Raw genomic sequence first — 21,315 nt, forward strand, 5'->3', positions numbered from 1 at the left:
TGTTTTGTTGCTACTATGCGGCACACTAATAGGCCTGCAACGGAGTATTAAAGTGATACACGATTGTTCTCTGCAATTATTCTGTCCATAATAATTTAATCTAGACCTTTTTTTTTAAAAATAGTATTATGGTGAACCTTTAACACTAAACAAAGTAAATGCAGCAGCATTAAAAACATTACAATAAAAACAGTAATGAGGTACAAAGCAGAGATATAAGTACAATATACCGTAACATGGCAGCTCAAAACGCTATTCATAAAATGACGTGTGCTAGTATATTGAAATAAATTAGTCAGTAAATAGATGTCACTTCAATTAAGAACAATCTACCAGTAACAAACTTGAAGGGAGAACCAATTTTAAGAACCTATGGGCAGCTAATTCCAGAGAGATTTTGGAGCCTGTCAGGGTCTTTTAGCACAATTCTTCTGGTGTAATTACTCTAAATTCCCTTAGAAGTTGCTTGACATGTTGCTGTTGAAAACCTTCCAAGGTGTGGCACTCCAGATGTTTTAACGTTTCAATTTTGTTAGGGATGCACAAAAACAACATGTCCTAAGGTGCCTCCTAACTTTTTACACTCTCCCACTACTTCATTTGTGGGAAATAAAAATTAAGGCGAACTCGAAGGAAACAAGTTCTCCATTGGGCGTCAGGGAGGGGGACTTGTTTAAATATTCAGGTACCACATTCAAATGTTTCTCCTTTAAAGTAATGTAAGTAATGTAGGAGAATAACTTATAATTCTTGCAAATGTTAATGGTTAAGATCCAATCCTCTCTCCATAATCTTTTTTTCTAGATCAGCATTTGACATTAACCTCTCAGGAGTTTCCGCCAGGGATTTTATGGTATCCGCACAGTTTTCTACCCATTTGCTCATGGACCTGTCCCTCCTGTTAATAACCAGGTTATTTAACATACCAAATATATTCTCCTATTGTGCAGCTAAAATCTTTCTAAACAGTGATGAAACTTCCAAATCACCAGAGTGCGTAGAGAGAGTAAACCTAGTCCAAAGCATAAAACTGTGGTTGGAACACCTTCTGGCAAATGGAATATGCTTTTCCATAAGATAACCTCCAATCTGGTCCAGGGACAAGCTTCTGCAGCTAAAACAGTTTCAGCCCCATAGGTGAGAAATTGGATCACTTTGCTTTCTAGAAGTTTAAATGGGAAGGCACGAGAGACGACCATCCTTTGTGTTAACCGCATTGGCTTGTGCGGTCAGTCTTATCGCCTTTTGTTTCTGCGTGGACATTAAGTATAAGATGTTACTGCCTGGCTCTTATGTTAAAACCTAAGTACGTAAAAGAGGAGATTACTTCCAGCCAAGATTGGTTAAGGAACTATTTAGGAATTATATAGGATGTTTTTCCATGAATATGTAATTCCCAAGATTTGTGTTTAATTTATGTTGAGGGTTAGATCATTATTCTTAACATAATGTTGAAGCGCAATGAGCTGCCTCTGTAGACCAATCAGAGACACTATAAAAATGGGGACCTCTTTTTTGAAAATAAATAAGCAATGTATTGTTTGAAGTCACCCATAAGTTACTAACATCACTTTAGCTTTGTTGTATATTATTGAGACACAAATATGTGAATAAGCACATCTGTGCTACAGAACCAGCATTTGTTCTTTGTTACATTGTGTTACATGCTGTTGTATGTGTTTTTAGAGATGGGACCGATGGTGTCCAACTTTTTATCATGTGTTATGGAATAAAATCTAATATATCTTTATAATTCTGACCTTTGCTCATCTTTTGATATTTGCTCTAAAAAAGATGATAGTCTACATTCACCCAATGTGAGGTTGAATCTCCAACCTGCAGTGTGACATCAATAGGTAGCTCGCTGTGGACCCCCTGCTTTCTCAATTTCTACAGTCCTCTCCCAACGAGCCCCTAACAAAAAAAGAGGATATTCTATACTTTGCTCTTTAAGTATTCCCCAATCAGAGTTTGATCCAGAAGTAAAAGGTTGTCAGCGTATGCAAGCCATCTAACCTTAATTTGGCCTAGAGGAGAGCGGAAGGAAGGCACATTTAAAAGCATGCATGCTAAGTCTGAAATTAATACGTGAATGGGGGCCAATGCGCAGCCTTGTTCCATATGGACTAAAGATGATAAAAGTCCCTCTTTGCTTAATATTATTATAATGGCGGTTTCTGAATAAAGGGATATGATAATGTAAACCAAGCAGGGTGGACAACCCCATTGCAATAATGTATGCCATCATAACATTCAGTTAACACTATCAAATGCTATGGTGTAGTCAACAGAGGCAACACAGACAGCTGTGCCACTACGAAGGGCCCTTTCCTTAAAAGAATCCAATAGATATCCATTTGCCCGGTTACGCTTCATGAAACCTGATTGAAAAATTTCACATTTTCCACAACTCACTACCTATTTGTGTAATTGGTGATCCACCAGCAAGCTCAAGATTGTACTGGGCACATACAAAAGGTCAATGGGTTGATAGTTCGGAGGGTTCAGTCTATTGCCTTTCATATAAATAGGGACCACCACCTAGGTCTTCCAGGATATAGGAACGGTTTGAGTTTGAGTTTCAAGTATGTGTTTGAAGATATCTGAGAGGAAGGAGGCCCATAGGGTAAGGTCGCCCTTCAAAGTCGCGAACAGGGGCAGGTGCACAATTTGTTTCCTCTTAATAATCAAATTATAGATATTGTCCAAACCGAAGGGCAAACTCCAAGGCTCTATGGGAGTTGCGTCAGCATCCGGCATAGGCATAGTTCCTAGGGAGTAAATTGCACAGAAGTGTGTCGTCCACACTTTTTCAGGAATTGGATTGATTTGCATTGCCACTTGTAAATTTGAATTCACATTAATGATTTTCCAAAAATCAGCAGAGTTTCTATCTACCAACTCCCTCAACATTGTTTCAGAATCTCTCTGGAATAGAGTATTCTGTCTAGTGAAACAGGGGTCAAGCACACGTATCTTTGCAAGCAAGGTTCTCTTATGACTTAGAATTATTCTATCAAAGACATGGTTGCATCTGTACCATGCCTTTGTGGGGCCTTTTAATTGCTTATAGAGTTCATCCATAACATTGGCATAGATAAAAGAGGCAAAAAAAAGTGAACGAGATCTATACATCCCATGTCAGTTTCCACCTGAATATTGAAGTTCCGGATGGTTCTTCATTCCAGATCAGTCTATTTCCCCCACTATTAATCTCTAGATTTGAGGGGTGATAGGTCACAGTAGCCTGACCTTCGACTGCCCGCACTAGATGGAGCGGTAAATTGTCACTAATTTAGTGTAATAAATATGTAGAGTTTTACAATTTTTAAACATCTCCACTGTGGCAAAGATATAATCTAGCCTGGCCTTCGAAAGGCCATGATTGCATGTACACTTGGCAGGAATGTCCCCACTGTTATAGCCATGAACTTGAAGTAAGCCAAACAAGTGCTCTCTTTCTTTTAGAGGCAAAGGGTAACATAGAATGGGACTCCCTGCATGTTGTATTTAGGTCACCACAAATTTAAATACTATTAGAATTTCGAGCTTGACATTGGTCCAAGATTTCTTGAATGGAGTATAACATACACTCCTGGGTGATACTCGTCGTGTTCCAATAAACATTTACCAGAGGGGACTGCTCAATTTCAAATAGTAATTCTTGCCCTACCAGATTTCAATTGGAGGAACATGGATTGGTTTGCACCCATATGACTGCAGACAATCCAATTCTGTTACGAACCCCGACCACCAAGCCCTGCTGAGGGTCGCCCCTTAATTCCTTTTATGGCAGAATTGAGAAACAAGGTATACCCATTGAAAAAGGGTTTTCTAAAAGCCATGTTTCTTGAAGTGCAAATATTTGAAAGGCTTTAAAGTTGAAATAGTATGCTTGAAATTATTGTGACAAGCCTCTTGTGTGCAGGTGACTAATTGCATCAAAGAGGTACCAGCAGGACGAGTTTGCTATTCATTTTTTGCAGTTTGACGTTGGGGTACTCCTGTCAACCACAACCAATTATCTTGGGCATGGTCGAGCCGTGACTCTAAGCAACCGAGCTGCACCTTCCTCTTGGTTAAAGCATCATTGGAGCAAGTAATCTGAATAAACTGACCCCCCTGCATCGTATTGTTTCTCTCTGAATTTGGCATTTTAACTCGCGGGGAATGGCATTTATATGATATAATATGGTATATGTAACGCACCTATACACAAGTCTTTCAAGGCGTGAAAAGGCAAGGAAGGGGGTGGGGCAGAGACAACGATCTTACTAGGCCAAGTGACATTGATATCACACAAGTGCAGGGGAGCAGGGAGGGGAAAGGTGCCAGAGGAAAGGGCAGGGGACAGTGCTGTACATGGGATCAAAACAATAACAAGAAGAGTGTCCAGCAGGTGGCAGGTGGAAGGGTAAGTGCAGACAACAGTTGTCCAAAAGTGCAGGTAGGGTCACTGTAGGCATACACTAACAGGTTTAATTACTTCTGTTAGGTCATAGCCATGGGGCAGCAGTTGCTCTGCAGCTACTAAAGGGACTTGGACTATCAATTTGGATCTAATATGGAGCAAAACACAGTCAAGAGATCAGTAGTTAATAAATTCAACTTTCTCAATGTCACCTGAAATAATTTCCCTCAGCCAATCAGTAGAGGTAAACAGTGATAGAACATTTGATCTGCTGAGAATAATGTTATCCTTAACTATCGGTAGTCTTCCTAATAGAAGGCAGTTAAGGTTGTTCTCAAGAGGTTAAAGATCGTGGGGCTTCCCATGATGTGTCAATCTCATAGGGATGACTTTAGATGAAACAGCTGCTCTTCTTTGTTCCATCGCAGTAAAGGCAACCTCGTCCATATACACATCGGCTTTGTCTAGTGATGTTTCCCTGTTCGCGACCATAAGGCGGCTCCCCTCCTGTTGTTTAGGGATCTCTTGTGTCACTTGTTGAATCCTAGGTGTTTTGTTCCTGTTACTTAAATACGTTTTACGTGTCTCATTGATGGAATATGTAGAAAGGTTATGTAGGAGATCAACAATCTCTTCTTCAGAGAACCCCAGCAAATCCACGCCCACACTCCTGACCTCAACATCTGTCTGCTGTGGATTCCCCTGTGGGTAGGGTGACCAGATTTAAAAAGTAAAAAACTGGGACAGGGCAACTAACATACAAGTAGGACTAACTCTTGAAAGTGCCTGTAAAGGCACTACACTTCAGTAGAGTTTGTAGAAGAAGGGGGTTTAAGTCTTATGGTTCAAATACACACATCTAATTGATTTATTACGAATTCACACTATCTTAAGTTTTAAAATGCAGCATTTCTTCTGTGTGAGATTGTGCATTCCTGCCTGCCAGCGATGAAGACTTATAACAAAAAACCGAGACCACTGCAGTTTCCAATGGGAACATAATCTTGAGAAAGGGGGACAGAGCACCAAATACCGGGACAGTCCCGGCAAAACCGGAACGTCTGCACACCCTACCTGTGGGGAGTGTTGCTTCCTCGTGGGGGTCATAGCCTGACTCTTTTTCCTTTGGCCATGCCTCTTTCCTACCTGGCTGGAGCACCACCTCTGTCACAGATAAATTAATGTTAGGTTGACATTTTTGAGAACCACAATTATTGCTAAGGTTTGTAGATTTCGTATTTTCTGGTTGTCCCCTTTTTACCTAGCAAGTTTCAGGAACTCTCCTTTTTCTTCTTTGAAAGATTATGGAATTTTTTGGGTTGTCAAGGCTTGAGGTCTCTACCTCAAGGACGTGGACAGTGGGGGGCGTTTGCTAGAGGTAAGCTGTAGTGGATTATCAGGTACAGAATCTAGAAGGGTTTTGTCTTCTTCATCCATATGTATTTCCTTAACTGAGTGAGCCTCGGAAGTCGCAGTGAGAGGGACTGAAAGAGGATGAGACAATGACGGCAGACTACTAAGGTCTTTGGGCTTAGCCAGTGCGTCGTGTTTATTGGAGGCCACAATAAACCCCTTTTGAAAGGAGATTTTTGATTTCATTGAGGCTATCATCACTTTTTGTTAACTTAAACTAGATTTTATATTTTCATAGAATCTTACTAGAAAATGTAAAACATAGTTAAGAGCAGAGATCGCTGTTGCACCTAGTGGAGGAATTACCCATGGTCCAGGTATAGTAGGAGAGAAAAGCGATGGAGTCGAGGTAAGCGAGGGGCACTGTTTATCCTCCGGTGTCTCAGAGTAATTCCGGAGATAATTCTAGCGAACGTACTGGTGTGGGCTCGGGCGGGCTCCTTTACTAACTGAATATCTGTAGCTAGAGATAGATCCTTCTCCGTTTGACAAAGATTTAAGATGTCTGCATCTGGGATTTCATTTGTCCCTCCCATTTCTTGTACGGAAGAAGGACATAGTTTGGAAACCTCCTTGAGGATAGTGGCAATCTTATTTGCAAAGAAGGCAGTTATTTTAGCAAATGAGGCCATCTCAGTCGTGTTTGCTAAGTCAGGTTTACTAGATTTTACGTAACATGCTTGTTTTTCAGTCATGTAGGAGTAGAAGTACACACCACGCATTGCTCGGGGGGCGGGTCAAGGTCATTCATGCTATTCTCCTCAATCTCCGTTGCTAGATCTACCGGATGGTCATTAATAGAGCACATTGCACTTTAATTCTTAGATTGTAGGCCACAGGAATGTTGAGAATATAAGACAAGCACTCACCATTGGTTCACTCGCAACTTTCTCATGAGTGGCCACAGGTAGCACCGCTTCCCACAGCAGACTGCCATAGACCACACTCTAGCTCCCACTCCCACACAGAGCTTTGCGCTGCATGTGGTTTTTAAAGGTAAAGTCCTCCAGCAACCGTTTACAACTGAACAAATGGTCCTCACAGTGCAGTAGACTGCACTCAAGTTCGCAATCGTGCAATCTAGACAAGTAACACGTCATTCAGTTCCCCTGAACTAAAAAGGTCTTAACAAGTTTTTGTTTGGCAATTTTACGGTTGTTCCCAGAAAGTGGTTGATAGTTACTTGGGTTTAAATGTTAAAAACTTGTTCGACAAGAGGGCTTTTATGATGCCATGGAAAAGGCGATCTTCCCATTAATAAGTCTGCTTAAAAGGTTAGATTTTAAGTATGTTTTCCCCCCTCATGTGATGACAAAATTGTATTATAAAAAGATAATACCACCATCTCTGCTGCAGGGGAGTTGCTAGGTCTGGAAAAGACCAGGGGTTACGCTGATGTCAGAACTGTTGGGACTGGGGGCTAGCTAGTCTTTTGGCTGTAGCTCCTGAGATTCTATCCGGGGCTACAACCAAAAGATCAGGGGCTATAGCCCCCTTCGCCCTCCCCCTAGCAACGCCCCTGCTCTGCTGTATGGTATTGAGATAACGCTCTGGAAGACAGATCGTAAATTGAGGGCAGAAAGATTGTGGCAGGTCCTTTTAAGTTTATCGCTGCCAACTCCTAACCAGGGCTTATGAGCCGAATACGAAATAACAACTTTGTATACCAAACACATGTTGAGGGTAACATGTATACTAGAATCCGGACAGCCAAGCTAAATACTCTTGCGCACCAGATAAAGACTATGGATGGAAATACATTTCTTTTCAGTCGAATATGTTAAAATATGCAATGATTTTTTTCACCTCAAGTTGGGATTTCCCCAGCACTTTTTACTGATTGTACCTACTTAGAACTCAGGAAAGAAATGTATGCATGTGAATGCCAAAGGAATTAAAACCATCTGTGTGAATCATCTCTTAACCACTTAACTTACTTTTTACCCTAGTCCATTCTACAACCAGACATATATTATGAAAAATGTCCTGCTCGCTTTCAATTTAGACATTTCACGCACTTCAGATTTAATTTGTTTACTTCAAGGGAGATCCTAGGAGCTAGATATGGCACATGTTGGCAGGCCCTGCTCTGTCGATTCTGTAATGGAAAAGTTATTATGTATACTTTGTTCCATCTTTGTATCATTTTTCCCAGCTAAGAAATCTTAGGTCCAGCTATGCGGAAGTGTTTGTACATTCTAATGATCAGATTGAAACCGACCAATTTTGGGCTGGCCTAATGCTTTGAAGTGAAGTCTCATTGACTACACTGCAACAACAAAACAAACCAGACATAGGGCCTCATTCCGAGTATGGAGGTAATCAAGGCACTATTTGCGCCATGACTACCTCCCATACCGGTACCGGGTCCGACCTGGTTCAATGGGGACTTACCGGTCCATTCCGACCTTGGAGGGACCGGTATGTACCCATTGAAAAAAAACATTCCCATTCCCATTTCAGCCCCCATAGGGCTCAATGGGAATGGGGAAGTAGCTAATAACGGTACCGCAATTTGCTGTACCGTTATTAGCTCTCTGGTCCCTTAGCGGCTCCCGCTAAGGGCACCTGGTAAAACCAGGCGCCCATTGCGGGACCCGCTTAGGGACCTCGGAATAGGGCGCAAAGGGATTACCAGCGCCGATGTCCTTAACCGTGCCCGGTATCCCTTTGCGCCCACCTCGGAATGAGGCCCATAGTCTTGCACAATAGCACATGGGACTCTACTCATCAGAAAACCGCACCCTTGCTCAGCAAACGGTGTAAACCGAACTGAAGCTGCCAACAGGACATCACTAAATCTCGATCTACCTTTATCGCTGCTACACCCTACTAACCCTCCCTACACGCTTACCTTTCAGTTCCACCAGAGCGCCAGGTGACCACTCCGGTGGTGATAGTGCGCTGTATAAATGTCCTTTAAAAAGAGCATTTGCATTTTTGCACTAGCAGCTTTTTGTACACTTGCACTTTATTCACATAGTGTTCTATGTGTGGTATATTACATTCTAAAATATTGAATTCTCTCTAATATATGTAATACTAAATGTAATGTGTATATGTCTATGAGTTTTTACATGTGTTTTTTCTGGTTGTAATATGATCAAATTGTATTACATTCGTGCAAGATTTGATGCAGACCAAGCACCTAAAAAAAAACGATTATTTGAACTCAACCTATATAGGACCCTTCTAATAAAATTATTTGTATAAGTGCCACCAATATTGCTCTCCTTTCTGATTCCTGTCACCCTCGTTACAAGGTGGTGTAAACTGTTTTCAGAAAAGCTGTAGTACTTTGAATCGTCTAATCCAGCACTTCCGACCAGGGCTACTGTACTGGTAAAAGGATGATTTTGAACATCCCATTAGGTCAGCTATACTGTTAATCACACAATAAACACATGTTCCGCTTTAGTTATATGTAATGGCACTGTACATCACTTGTCAGAAGGACTACTATACTTGTGAAAGTATAGTACTGACATTTCTCACCAGAACTGTTATACTTTTGATAGACACGACCTAATCTTCTTGGAATGGCTGCTTCCGAATGAATGGGATAGCACTGGGACTCCGATGCAGAAATGTTGCTGCCATACAGTACCAAAATGACTCAGCAGGGCTGGAATACATTTCAGGGACATAGCCCTTGTTTCTCATGAGGGCAGTATATACTTTTGAAGTGACTGTTGTCACAGATGGCACAACCATTAAAACTTCTTAGACGGTTCAAGGGTTTTAATGTATTTTTCCATGGGCCCTATGATCGCGGTGCTCTCTCGTTTTTTAACACACGACCTCCCTAAACCAGGCATTCTTAATCCGAATTTAGTAAATAGTGAATGTTGACAACTACTTTCTAAATTCTGTTTTAGGATCGTGGTGATGACCTAAAGGAAGAACTCCTTCTCTGCCTGACCACCCTCAGGGACTTTCTAAAATGGCCCCTTCTCTATGCTTTCTCTATCTGGTTGCAAGTGTTCTACAGATTTGTGAATGGTGCCTTTCAGACACACAGTCTGACGAAGTTTTCTTTTTGTCATGCACACGTTTTCCTTTCCCATTTCCTGTCTCTCTTCTCTCCTCCACCACTCCATCCATTTGTCTTCTCTTCTCCCTCTTTCTCTGTCCCTCTGATGTTTGTCATAAACAGACAGGAACTGGGGCCCTCTGAACTGCCACCTTTCCTTTCAGAGAAAGGACTGGCTCTGTATTTCTCTCTGGTAGGCCTCCCACAGCCCCTCTTAACAAGCAGTAAGAGTCCATTTTAATGGACATGTTTAACTTACTACTAAATATGAACTTTAAAACATAGATGTAACACTAGATATTAACCTCCACTTCTGAGTAAGGGAGGCAATAAAGTTTGGGTAAGTACACGTCAAGTGTTTGCTCCAGGAAAACATATTTCTCTATAGGAATGTGCTATTTTACACATCGGGGCTCATTAGAAGTTTGGCGGTAGCCTTGCCGGTAAAACCGGCAGGCTGCCGCCAAACTTCTGAAGATTTCCGGTGTCCGTGAATGGGCAATTACCGGTCATTATGGCCCTGCCGGATCTGGTAATTGGCCATTTGAGGGCGCCGAAAAAAAGATGCACCCCATTCCTATTCACCCCGATGGGGCTGAAAGGGAATAGGGAGGTCAGATGCACCGGCATCGTTTATAACAGTGCCGGTGCATTTGACATGCTGTGATCGTGGGTGCCTTACTGTCCGCAAGGTCCAACCTCATGGTTTGCCAGTCCGGGAACTACGGTACCCCTTGGCTCCCAGACCAGAAAACGTATAGTGAGGCCCATAATGTTTTTCAACCCAAGATAGCTTTTAATGATCCAAACAACTGCGTACATGTTTCACTCTTATAAGGGATAATTAGTGAAATATATTCTTAATCCTTTTGGTTGCAGCCCTGGAACCTATTGAGCAAACACCAGCAAAAATATGGTGGGCTTAAATGGCTTGAAAATAAACCCTTCTCTCTGAAACAAGAAAGCAGAAATAACCATTTCAGCCAAGAAACACACCCCACAGCACCATCACTGGAAGTTCACCACCAATTCAAAGCAAGATGGGCAATGCGTTGTGTGTATGAAAATTAACTTAAACATCAAGCCTGTGCTGCATGAACATGTTTTTGTAGGGCAGCACAATTGTACACATAATCGTTCAACACAAAACAGACAGCCCTCAAGTATTCAGAAAATCGCATACCATTTGTTCTGGACCTTAATATGAATTATCAGTGCAGTATAATCTGAATCATTGCAGTTAAAGCGTTGATGGCATTTTAAGCAAATGTCAAAAGTGTTATGGTGGGTGGACGGCTTGAAAGAAACCCTTTCACCTGAAATGAGAAAACAGAATCAGCCATTTCAGCCAAATACCCACAGCACAGTGCCACAAAGTAGCCACAAATTAAAGGTCACCTCTTCTTTACAGCCAGATGGTCAATGCATTGTGGGTATGCAAATTAGCTCAAATGTCAACCCTTAGTTCCAGGGAAATGGCTTGATCTAAAAGGCAGTGCTCTGGTATACATAGCATTTTTCAACCCAAGACAGACAGCTCTCAAGGATTCATGGAAGTGCATACATGTTTCACCCTTATTAGCAATGAAAGGTGAAGTGTGGTTTGAATCCTTGTGGTCAGTACATTGTGGCATGTTCAGCAAACACAGGCAAAGTTATGGTGTTTTTCCTTGAAAAAATGCACCTTTGTGACTGCAACATGAAAGAAAGAGGTGTCTTTTCAGACAAGTCACACACAGAACAGTGCCACCCAGTAGCCACCACTGGAAGTTCACCTCCAGTTCAGATAGTACTGCCCTATAAAGCCATTTTTATGGATCAAAGGATTGGTATTTAAGCTACTATGCATACACAAGCACTGTGCACTCCGCAAGGGAATGCCCTGCACACACGTGTGATAGATTCGAGAATAAAAATGATGACATTCAATATATATTACACATAGACTTGCAACTGACCCTGAAGGACCATGGACTGCAGAGCAATGCATGTTGTGGCAACTTCCCAAGGAGTCCATCTACCAACAACTGCCACAGTGCCCACCATGGCCCAGTCACTTTTTCAGGACACATTTCCCTCCATTGACAATCCATGTGTCAAACATCTGGACACTGAAAACACGTGTCATTGATCTGCAAAGAGACATGATACAGCAAAAGGCTGTCCCTTTGCACTCTAAGGCCATCTCATGTCGCATATGACTAGGGTCACATACAAATATTGCCATATCCCTCACTCCGTCAGTAGTCTTGATCAAGCCAGTGCAACATGCCAACAGGGATCACTTTGTTGGATCCTTTGAGGACACTGTAATTTGCATAAAATACATTTGCTGTTCCATTCTGCCCAGGCCAACATTGAAATCATGTAGTACCAGATTCCCATCAACTCACAAGCTGCACGAGTATGTGCCATAAAAAGGGGGTATGCATAGAAGAAAACACCCACATGTGTGGCCACACTTGATCATTGATGAGGTCCACCTGCAAACCATAGCTGAACCCAGCATACATTCCTTATAGCACGAGGATCATCCCAGTCTGCGTGCTTTAAGGATGCTACTCAGCAAGGCTAGTAAACTATTCCTATCAGGTGTAATGTTGTGTACCTTCCCTGAGGATATATACATTGAGAAGATGTGAAACAGAATCAGTCCATCCAGCACAGCTATTCATGTGGGAATGGGTATATGCTGAAACCCCCTTTTTCAATGAAACCACATCATGCTACCAGCATCTCAGAGGAGGCTGAGCAGTAGAGGCCTGTGTAGACAGAACATCAATGGAGGATGGCACTCCTTCTGACCCCACCAGTCCCGCAATGACACTGGACCGTCAGCCAGTCTTAGTCCAACTAATGCTGCCAAAGAGGAAACTACATCTATGATTGACACAGACAGCACTGACAGCAGTGCCCCAAAAAGCCCTCTTGAAATCCAACACAGGGGGTGGTCCGCTATGAGAAAGGCAGGAACGTGCCATACTTAAGCATAGCTGAGATCCTTATACTGGCCCGAGAAGTACAGACACATGTAAAAATGCAGTGGGCAGTCTCTCACCTAAAATAGGTCACCAGATAACCTTACCCTCCAACGCCAGATCTCTTATGTTCTGAACTGGGAGAATAGCTAAGAATGTTGTCTCAGGAGGATAGTTCAGGGGCAACGTGTTCGCCTTGAAAGGAAGACGACACGGAGCAACACAAGTTTGATGCCTGGGTCTGTGCTTAGAAACACCTGTGTATTAAATGCGCTATAAATAACCTTTCATATCATACCTTTTATACTCACCTTCTAACAACTATGACTGATTCCCCCACCCAGATGCAAACACATGTATACATAAATGTCTACACAAATAACACGATACATATACCAATCAATAAATATATACATTAAATTCAGAGGTGTGGCTACTACAGTCAGTTACACCCAATGTCTCTCCAGCTATTTCATTTCGCAAACAATATACCTTTGATTATGAGGATGTGCTTTGGAATTGGGACATGCCCCCCAACCACCTCTGAGGGGCTGTCCCAACCCAGGTGCCGTCCTTGTTAAGGCAGTAGCATGTGCCAACGTGGGGCACCACTGCCGTCTCCGGGAATGGGGCCAGGGTGCTTGTTCTCTTTACTGTGGGGCCCTGTGTATACGTGGTGCACTGCAATCCCTACTGCATGCAAGGGTCACCTTCTTTCTTGTGGTGTCCGTTTCACGTGTAGTGTGCCACTGGTCACTATCATAGGCCAGAGGTGTATTTACTTCATGTGGTGACCCTGTCGTTATCGGATGGCACACGCCATGATCGCTGCAGCCCGGCTAAAAACATTGGCTCTCTTCTGGAGAATTTGCGGTTGGGGCCCGCCTGCTCTGTCATTGAGTCTGAGCAGAACAGTTTGCCTGGCCCACTGTGGTGGCGCACAGATGACCCAACATGGGATGTTGGTTTAAGGCTTTATTCACAGATCACATTAAGTGGTGAAGTTGCATTTCCAAAGGGGTACATTAAGTCTCTCAAGCAGCCACAGCAGTTGCTTCACTGCTGTAACTGATGTGGCATAAATGGGGAAGAACAAATGGTCTCAATGTTTTACTCTATCCAGGCTGGAGGCCTAAGCACAGGAGGAGCGCCGGGGAGCGTCCACTTTGCCTCCCGTTCTGCTCTCATCTTCATGCACGCTCTCCCGAGCCACGTGCATGTGCAAGCGTAGTCTCACGAGATCTGGGGAGGGGCGTGATCTCACAAGGCTGCTTCCCCACGCTCACCCCCGTCCTTCACCACGCTCCTGCATGACATGAGTGCACATCTTGGCAGAGGATCTTCATGGGGACTGCAGTAAGGATGTGACCTGGCTCTTTCTTTTTCTACGCTAGCTCTCCTGCCTGACCTCGGCAAGCCGGCACAGCCTCCACCTTTGCCAAATCTGCCATAGAATAACCGGACCCCGGACTTCTCTCTTGACTGGACTGCTCACCTGCCCCAGCACTTCTGCCCGAGGCCTCGCCACTTATTCATGGAGCACCCCGCTTATGCGCGCCAGACTGTGCGGCACTGACCTTCACCTGGGCTGCTCTCCAAACATGACCTGGGGCTACCTGCTTCTGGGCTGGACCAAACACACAGCCTGGGGCTGAGGATTAATGCCGGGCAGCATCTTATATATACATGGCGCAGTTTAGAAAGTTATCAGAGCCCAAGAGCGCCATTCAAGGCCCTGGTCCCCGAAGGAACGCTTCACACTGCCTCCTGCTCTATTTTTCCTCAGACCATTAAAGCAAAGTTTTTGTTTTTCTTTTTAGTTCTCTCCCCTCCAACTTGTTGTCCAGTTCCATGTCCATGGGCAGGGGGGACCTGCACTGTTCATTAACATTCCTTGGGTCCCCTATAAGGGCTGAGTGGTACCAGGCCTTTGGATATGGCAGTATACACATATACACTTAATAAACAACTCCTTTCACTGTGGCGTCCGTGTCCTTTATGTATCTACTTTTATCTCAGGGACGAGCAATGCAACACTCCCTAGCCAGGCCCTAATTGGGCCAGGCCTTACATAATGGTAGAGGGTACGTCTAGTCAGACACACCGTGCTCCATGTGCTAAGCCTTTCCGATATCATAGCTGTGGGCCTGGGGGTCACAATGGTGATGGGAACCCATGAGGTAGACAACGAATTGCCAGTGTAAGGAGGCGAATCATGGGTGACCTGGGCGCCTTTTGGGTATATTACATTCAGGATAAGTGGTGTGCAAGAGACAGGGAAGGATAGGACAAGAGAAGGGAGGATAGCTCAGTGGCAACGCGCTGGTCTTAGAAGCAATGCCACGCTAAGCAACACTGGTTGGAACCCCAGCTCTGCACTTCAAAATTGACCTCAGGTATTAAGCGCATTATAAATACCTGCACTTGCACGATCCGAATGTACAAGGCCTAGTAGGGTCATTCCCCCCTCCTCCAGCTCTTCCCTTGCTGCGCCGAGACACATACGTGTATAGGCGTATTGCAAATGAACAATAAAAATAAAGTAAAAACATGTCACACTGGTTTAGGGGTTGGCAGAGCAGACTTTTTGACGGATGGCCCATCGAGAATTTGGGGATGAAATGGCCCAAACAATACAGACAATGGGCCTCATTGCGAGTTTGGAGGCAGCCATACCCTTAATAAGGGTATGGCTGCCTCCAAACTCGGCTCTGGGTTCCCTGAATGGGGAAATACCGGGCCATTCAGACCTTGGAGGGCCCGGTATTTCCCCATTCAGGGAACCCGGACCATCCCCATTCCCATTTGAGCCCCCATATGGCTCAATGGGAATGGGGAGCATGCTAACAACGGGCCCGTTAATGACGGGCCCGTTGTTAGCATGCAGCGCCACTCGCGGGACCCGCTAAGGACGTCTAGTAAAACCATGCGGCCAGAGCGGGTCCCGCAAGCGCCCCTCATAATAGGGCAGTAAGGAGTTAACAGCTCCGGCACCTTTACCGGCGCTGTTAACCCCTTACCGGCCACCTCGTAATGAAGCCCAATGGCTACCAACACTCTGTTTGGATCCCTCCTCTTGTCTGTTAATGGCGAAGTCTAGTAGTTGGGGAGAGTGTTCATGAGGCAAGGCATGGATGCAATTTCATGTCCTCTGAGAAGTGACGATGAAGCCCCCTCTTTAGAAGGACAGTCCAGCACCCAAAGCATAGCAGATGTCACTGAAACTGGTCTGGAGTCCACTTTGCCTGCACCCCAAATCCGATAACCCACAATTGGAACACCTGTAGTTTAGTTAATTGCGCTCACATTATGCATGGGTCTTGATGCCCCGGTCCTTCTTAATTTGCAAGGCCAGGTGCAGAAGTACGGGCCTGGCATGCATGTCGGTAGAACTGATACAGATGGCTGCTATTCACCCTACCCACCCCTCGCCCTCGCATCCCAGTAGTATCTTGTTATGTGAGGGTCGGTGTGGTATTTGCACAGTAGAGGACATTTGGTGCAACACAAAGTCATGGGGTGCCTTTTTCAGTGCTAGACAGAGAAACAGACTGGGGAATATCCTGGACTGCCAGTATTATTACATAAGTCACATCAGGGGGAATAGATGTTGATGAGCATAGTGCAATGAGGCAGTTACATAATAGCATAGAGCAGAGACTAAGTTTGGCTATGTTGACATGGCACTGGGTTCTCTTTATGGTGCAATGTTGTCCTCTTTCATGTGCTTTAGGTTTTTTTTTAAGAGCATCTCTGTATGCAGTGATAGGCGATGGAGCATGCTTGTGTTCTGTGCATGTGGAACTTTCAGTACCCATGCCCTCCTCCTGGGGTAAAAAATGTGCACTGGTGGCTTGAGATGCTGCAGTCTGGGTCTAGCTGTGACCGGGAAGGATAGCTCAGGGGCAGCTCTCTGTTATTGACTACACGGAGCAGCATGGGTTTATCCCCACATCCTGGTTCTGCGCTTAAAGGCTGGCGTCTGGCATAAAGCGCAATATAAGAAACCGATTTATTTTTAATTATCATTGTTTTGGGTTTTCATTTAACAGACTGCGATGCTGCCTGATTGTTCATAGAAGAAGTATTGTTGCCTGGTCTGCAGCGGCTGAATCTGGTGGGATATAGGCAATCTTACTACTAGCTTTGCTGGATAGGGAATACTCCATAGGAGACTGCTCATTCGTGAAGGTGTTTCTTTGTCACGTGCATCAGTCTGATGCTTTGAGAGAACGAATGTGCATTGCTTTTCACATTCGGATGGGAGGAAATGGACATGGTCAAAGTCACTGTTTTGTGTGCTTCATATATATCAGTTTCTATCAATGTTTTTCTGCCATTTTGCGTGTGTTCATCCGGGGTATACAATGTATTATCTTTCATGTAAGAAGGGACTATTTTCTGAGCTTGGACTCTGGCACACATTCACCAATTCGGGAGTCACTGATTTTGCTGACGACCTAGAAGCAGGAATCATAGAAAGTGTGTGCTTCTCACTGTGATTTACACAACACATCTGCAGGTCATTTAAGCGATCACCAACAGACTTCAGAGCTGTCAGGAGTGTGTGCTGAGTTACTCCCTAATGGACACTGTCATGAAAATGCATTGTTTACCTATTCAGTGACTTCATAAACCTCCCCATCCTGCTCCTGGCCCCCTATCTCCCAAATACTAACACAGCGAACCTAGTGACTGTCTCTGGGGTGGCTGGTGGCATGCCCTCTTGGTTGACGTCTCTCTAGGTATGTAAAGTGCATGGAGTGGAAGCGGCAGAACTGCATCAATGATTTGATGGAAAACCTTGAGCAATTACGTGACTTTTAGAGAACTTAGGAAGATGGCCTAAGGGGACTGTGCCAAGCGTCTCTAGCTAATCATTTTTCAAGGGTGGATAAATAGGGCAAACTCTGGATTGCAGGAACATGTTGCTATCGGTTGCTGTTACCGATTAGGCGCCGCCATATTCTATAATAAAAATCACTAAATCGTTCTCATAGAATTATATAAATCCATGGCATTCTTGATTTGATTTCTAGGCTCCATTGTACTCCAAAATGCCAACGTTGTGTTATTATTTTAGCTGTCATGCAACTCTCGCAGAACTTCTGTCATACTTTGTAGTATGACTAATTGCATATCTGCATGGGCGCATGATACACGATAACATTATTGAGTTAAATGTCAACCTCCCATTACTTACAGAAGCGTGGCACGTCACTCATGCCTGAATGAGCTTCTCCCTGGAGGGTGTAATATCGTTAGATAAGGTAGGATGCATTCGTCAGGATGCGGCGTAGCAAGACTGCGCATGCGCTGCCTCTATTACACGAGCCTGGCATTGCTCGCGCACGTGTTATCAGAATATGCCTTTTAATTAGCACACTGACATTCTCATGCTTTATCCGTGTCATGACGGGATTTATGCAAGCAGGAGTGTAATGCCTAATATGGTAAGTATGGGGTTTACCCGGCCTAGCTGGACATTTTGCAGGATTTTTAACAGCATGATCTATATATTTTCTACAATAAGCACTTGGCATTCTAGATATCATTTTTTTTGCAAACAAAATACATATTTTGATGTTACGGTTATCGAAGATCCATGGGCAGACCACATTTACATTTTCTTTTACATCGACGTGTTTTTAAAAAACAAAACAAAAGCTAGTCTCAGCGACATGAGCAGTATCAAGGGATTCACTCTGTTCATACTAGTCAAACATAATCTCTCTTTCCAAGCTGTCAACGCTTTTCCCGAGACCTATCGGTCTTCGGATTGAGATTCCGTTTTAATTCGGTAATATGTCAACACCTGCAGTAGGCCCCTCAGCCAGTCGGGATCCGTGGGGATGCGAAATCAAGCGTAGCTCTAACAAAAGGGGTGAGCTAAGGAGTGGTGTGTCCAGGGAGTGGCCTATGTTGGAACCTGCTATCCCTGGAATCTGTTTGGCCACCCCCAGGTGCCATTCCATTATCCAAAACTATGATCATTATGTGTGTGTGTGCGCTCGTACTTCATGCCACCCCTGCATAAGTCAGTGCCCCACTTGGGCCATCCCAGCCAAACGTGTCTGGACACACTACTGGAGCTAAGTGACAGACACGCTTCAAAGAGTGCTGGGTGTGGCTTTAAAATGGTGCAGCCTGATCAAAACAGTATATGATGACACTCTGCAAACGTGTTTTGGACTACTCAGCAGGTCCCGATTTTGCATTACGTCTGCATAGCTTTAACATCTCTCTGGCTTGGTTTGTAAACACGTTGCTATCTATAAACTGGCTTGGTTTGTAAACACGTTGATATCTATATCTATCTATCTATTAAATGACTCTTTCACTCAGTATATAAACAGTTATATCAGTGAGTAAATCACCATAAATGTGTGAATAAATCACCTACTAGAAAGTTGAGAGGAACACATAACACCAATGCAGATTCCTGGCTTCTTTGTATAAAATCAAAGAGATTTTTGGGTATATTATAATGATTAGAGGTTTTATATTTTTGACAAGTAATTTTATGATTGTGATTCAAGCATGAAATCTTTTAAGCACATAATACAGCCTGGGCGTGCTGCTCATTTCATTTGCCACAGACTTACCCTAACAGTAAAATGTTTGCAAGCCATGAGCAATATATACTTAGTTGGACATCCTCAATTTACAGGGACAAGCTTTTGGTTGCTCTGCTTACGTCTATTTTCCATAAATGCAATAATTCCACACCTTGTAAATCAATTACTCCTCTGCAATTCTTAATTACTGATAGCATGAATCTTCTTTAGTGTACTTCCAGACAAACCAACACACACAGATGCCAGTTTCTCGTGGTTCTACGCCTATCCTATCAATCTACCCTCACTAAACAACTCTGTCCTCTTTCTTGTAGAGCCACATGAAGGGTGGTAGCGGTGCACAAGATAAATCAATTTAACATAACATGTGAAAAAGAGAAACTGGGCTAGTTGCTTTTTAGTGATCAAAGGAGATAGCCCTGGCTGGGGAGCAGAGTTCGGAGACTTCATAGTATCCATTGATGCTAAATTTTCACAGTGGGCTCGAGGATCATTTATGTGTTGCTCACACTCCCATGGTGCACACTCCAAAAAGGTGCATAATTTGTGTAGCTACGCCCATCTCACTTAAAGGACAAAATGTGCTGTGAGCCCACAACATTGTGGAAAATTCCCTTTGAATTAGAAACAAGCACACACCCCTTTAATTTACATTTTTGTAATAGTGTTTAATGGCATAAATATGTGTATTTTTTCCAATGGAGATGACAATTGGAAGTGATTTGGGATGAGTTTGAAAGACAAGCACATTGAACTGGACCTTCCAGCCCTTTAAGATGAGATAGCAATAGCCTTGAGGTAGATGGGGATGCAGTTTTTTATTCAACCATCAATAATCGAAACAACTCAGGTAGTTGCCAAAAGGATAACTGTTTTAATATCAATTATCTAAAACAGGGAGTACAACGGACATCAGCAGATGTCTCTTATCACATTCTCAAAACATTTAATAAAAAATCACACTTTTATTGCAAATATTCATCATTGATGATGTTAACCTGCGTATCACTAACGTCATACTATGTGGCAAAACTTAAAAAATTATGGGTGAATGTGATTGTGATAGGGTCTAAACAGATCATCTAGGTATACAATCCATTCTTGTTTAGGGAAGTGGAATAAAGTGACAGGCTTCTAAACATCAGGTGGGGCAACTAAGCCCTTCCCTCAAATATGTCACTATGAATGTCACTAAATATATGACGTCTATTTGGCTACAGAACTATAGGAACCTTGATCATGCAGTCCCCTATCATTGGTTATTTTCTAACCTCCGTCAGTACCCTCCCAACCTACATTAGCAGCACGCAGGCTGAGCCTCCAGGTGCAGAAAAGCTAGTCTTAACCCTCGCTTCCCACCAATTAGCATGACCATCCATCATCACCTCGCCGGTCTGCTGTCAATTAGGGATTTGAACTTGTCCTTGGAAATGTTCCTTGCTACTGAAGAATTCAGGGGAGTGAAGGCACACTCAGCCCTCATGACCATGACCATCATGCTAGTCCAGCTTCTCCTCCCGACGTGACTAGAGACTGCAAATTTGAGCTTTCAGTGTTTTAAAAATGATATTTTCCAGTAGACCTCTCATGTCTTCTTGTTCTCTTCCATGCCTTCTGAACAGGAAGCTTCACTCTTTCACACGATTTGTATCCAATGTCAGCTCATCCCAGTCTGATAAGGACTTGGTTTCTTGGCTCATCCAGCCTCGTCTGAGTTTTCGCCTGTAATTCACTTATGATCTTATCGTGACAAAATGAAAAAGCGGCCTTCCTTCTTTTGCTCAGCACTGGTATTGTATGTAGTGGGAACATCCATACTTTACTGACTCCAATATATATATATATATATATATCTTTGTTTCTTCAATTTGACCTGCTTTCTTCCGGATTATCACTCAGACA

Source organism: Ambystoma mexicanum, chromosome 10 (assembly GCF_040938575.1).
Source record: "Ambystoma mexicanum isolate Mex_15411 chromosome 10, UKY_AmexF1_1, whole genome shotgun sequence".
In the NCBI taxonomy this organism is placed as follows: domain Eukaryota; kingdom Metazoa; phylum Chordata; class Amphibia; order Caudata; family Ambystomatidae; genus Ambystoma; species Ambystoma mexicanum.